This window comes from Pyrus communis, chromosome 17, assembly GCF_041283825.1.
Source record: "Pyrus communis isolate YQ-2024b chromosome 17, ASM4128382v1, whole genome shotgun sequence".
NCBI lineage: Eukaryota > Viridiplantae > Streptophyta > Magnoliopsida > Rosales > Rosaceae > Pyrus > Pyrus communis.
This window is the reverse complement of record NC_142581.1, coordinates 18,737,364-18,740,788: the sequence shown is the minus strand read 5'-3', so window position 1 is coordinate 18,740,788 and position 3,425 is coordinate 18,737,364. Positions and strand designations below refer to the sequence as shown.

The following is a 3,425-nucleotide window of genomic DNA, read 5'->3' as shown; positions in this document are numbered from 1 at the left end:
TGGAGTCAATCTTTAGTTGAGAATGTATTAAAGATAGGATTTGGGTAATTAATCCTTATCTTTAAAGAAAAACTAATGAAAAGGACTTGAAAACCTTGAGTTTTAACGATAAGGACAAAATAACTATTTTGGTCCCAAGAACAAAAAAATGGCCCATTTATGTCATTCCCCTTATTTTTTTGTGTGTAAGTTCTGTTTTGTTTCTTCTCATATTTACTTCCCGTGTTTGGTTTGCAATCTTAGATAAGCAAATAAGAATGTAAAGGGATATACATGTCACCAAACCTTTACTGGTCCGCAATAAAATGTCAAATACTGGATCATGATCTGTTATAACATATAGTTTTATTCAAGATGGGACATGGTTTCCAAGAAGAGGAAGCCCGTGTTCAGCTTTCTATATACAAATGATCATTATTTTTCCTTCACCGTTACATGAAGCCAGGTATATATATGTATACATATGTGCTGTATCATGGTGACCCTTCCTGGGACTGAGTTTCAATTGGTGTAGCACAACAATCGCAACAAGAGCCTTGTGGTGCAGGTGCGCAGCATACACAAGCTGGACATATAGGAGTTGTATCTGAAAAGCAAACCAAATACAGAATCAACATTTCATACACATATGCAGATGTGCTTATTTTGGTTATCTAAGTTCGAATCTCCATTTTCGTAAATACAAACAGGTGCAGAGATATGAAATAATATAGGTGATGTGAATTACCTAGAAAAACGAATCGAGCTGCCTCTGGGGTTGAAATTGGAGAGAGTACGACGGCAAAGATGAAGAGGGTCACCAAAGCAGACCTCATAGAGCCACCTGCCATTAGTTCTATGTTATTAGAAAACAATAACAAACTTGTTGGGATGAGGTGTATATGTAGGTTGGAGCGCGTTGTTTGAATAGGATGGTTGATTTTTCTTCTCAGTTTATGGAATTAGACTTTGATGCAGCGCTTGTATGTTGACGTTCTAGAATTTCAATACAGTATACCCCCATTAATTAATTAATTAATTCTGGGATATTATTCGTGGATTATCAAACATAAGATTTGCAGATGATCCGTAAATTGTCTAAGCTATAAAATATATGAATACTGACAGGGTAGTCAATTACGGTTTGAATTTGAGCACATGTTAAAACATATGAACATGCATTAGTGTTGTTTGGCAAAAGCATTTTCAACATATTATCACTCACTATCAAGTCGTGGAGTGCTTATCACTTCAATGGAATTCTCCCTAAACTTATGAAGTTGGTTTCCCTGCTGATGCTAAACCATATAATTGGTTGATTGCTAGTGTTAGCATTTTGATTAGCCAAACCCTAGGACTTAGAATCTCTGGAGAGACTAGAATGTTTAATCATTAATCAGTTACCAACTCAATATAGCACTAATTAGTGTTTGGGCTCACTTCACAATATTTTATCATGACCAAAACCATTAATGTTTTAGATCTTCATTCAAAAGTCACCATTACCATCCAAATCTATCAAAATAGGATAAATTAGTCCAGGTTCTTATCCGTTTAAGGGAATGTGATATCACTTGTAATTAATTCCTACCACATAGGGGTTTTCTCTAAACTCTATATATTGTAAACTTTGTACATAATTAATTCAAGGAGTCATATTTCTACAAAATCGGAAGTAATTTAGTCATTTGATTATTGTCATGAACATTTCATGTGTTTTTTGCAACACTGTGTCACAATTAGATATTGAAAATGTTCAGCAATGTTGAAGCACTAATCAGTTAATATCTTAATGATGTTCTAATCACTCGTTTGACCTTGCTTCACTATGTAATCTTATGATTTGAACCGTTCAAATTTTTAGGATATCACTACTAGATCATACTTGCAAAAATTCATGAAAATCGGAAATTACTTAGCTCTTTAATTATTATTAGTATTATGAACATTTCATTGTTTATCAACAACTCTGTCTTCATCTATTTTTTGTTGAAGTACAGACTCCAAGCTCTTTACTTTCTTCAAAAATCATCAGAACCAATTTCAGATTTCTCAAAATTTGAATCTATTTTTGGGTATTTGGTAGATTTTTTCAATGGTTTTTCTGGGTTTCTTTTACAGTTTTTGAAATTACGGAGCATTTGATGAGTATGAAGGGATTGAAGTTGCTTTAATTAAACTAGGTCAAGCTCTATGATCTCCTGCAGTGCCCTGAAGATCTTGAGAGGCTCTACTAAATCCACCTCCTCAAAACATCGAATCACAGAAACATCATGATGTTCTACCTTTCCTCGGTTGATACTGGCAACAGAAACATCAATTTTGTCACTGACATGTTCGCCTTTGGGACGTATGCACTATGTATTTTGTGAGTTTTTTTTAATAAAATTTTTATGATTTTGTCACTGAAATGTTCACCTCGCTCACTGTGTTACTATAATAATTGCTGCTTCATAAATTATCATACTTGAATCTAATATGAGTGCCCCTTCGCAAATTTTGTTGGTCTGTCAAGTTGATTGAAATAAGGGAAAACTATTTACTTAGAAGGTTAATATGTGTTTAGATTTCAATTCAATTTTATTGGAGTGGGGACACCAGAGTTCATGGCTCCTGAAGTATGTGAAGAGGGAAACGAAGAAGATGAAGAAGGAAGCAGTAAAACTCAGTTGGGTCCTCAATGCACTCTTAAAGAACAGATTGTGCTCAAATGTGGCAAAATGTTGCTTCTTTTTACATCATTTAATTTTCTTTATGTCATTTTTATTTGCTGCACCGTTGGTTGACTTTGTTGTTTCAGGATGATGGAGACTTAGAGAGTTTGAGGGGGATGGAGCATCTTCTTATGACTTTGAACCTTGACTTGTCAACAATTCAGGGCTGCAAGAGTTGACCAAGAGAAAAGAAATCAATTACGCTAAGCCTACATGACCTCATCCTGTATGTAATACTTCCACCTACGAAGTACGGATACGGGAGCGGGAGTAGAGATTTGGAGGCAATTCCAATTTAGAGCATGAAAGTTCAAAAAATCCCGATTTATAGTAGTAGAAAGGGTAAAACATTTCCCTATAGGATTACAACATTTAATAGGTAATCTAATCCTAATAGGAATATATAATACTTTCCCAGATTCCGTAGGATTTATACAATCACATTCCTATTCTAAATATGACTACAACACTCGCCCTTGAGTATGTAAATACTCAACAAACCATTGATATCGCATCGGATCTTCAGCAGATAAGGTAGAATAGTTGATGAAGTTATCGGCACAACAGGTGATCGCGAGTCTCAAATTTACTTTGAAGTATGCATTTGTAAAAACTTATAAAAACCTTGCTATGGTAAAGCCCAAGGAATGGGGAAAACCCATAGACTAAGGAGGAAAGTAAGAAAATATGCATAATGTCTATAACGCTCGTCAAACTGGACGAAGGTAGTGA

General features: G+C 34.8%; 1 long non-coding RNA gene across 1 annotated transcript; it reads right to left on the bottom strand.

Moving 5' to 3' along the window:
- Positions 1-328: 328 nt before the first annotated feature.
- On the bottom strand, positions 329-970 carry LOC148689565 (uncharacterized). The gene is made up of 2 exons (XR_015958816.1): positions 728-970; positions 329-586 (listed from the first exon to the last, which is right to left on the bottom strand). It is a non-coding gene; the product is annotated as an uncharacterized LOC148689565 (long non-coding RNA).
- Between the last annotated feature and the right edge of the window lie 2,455 nt (positions 971-3,425).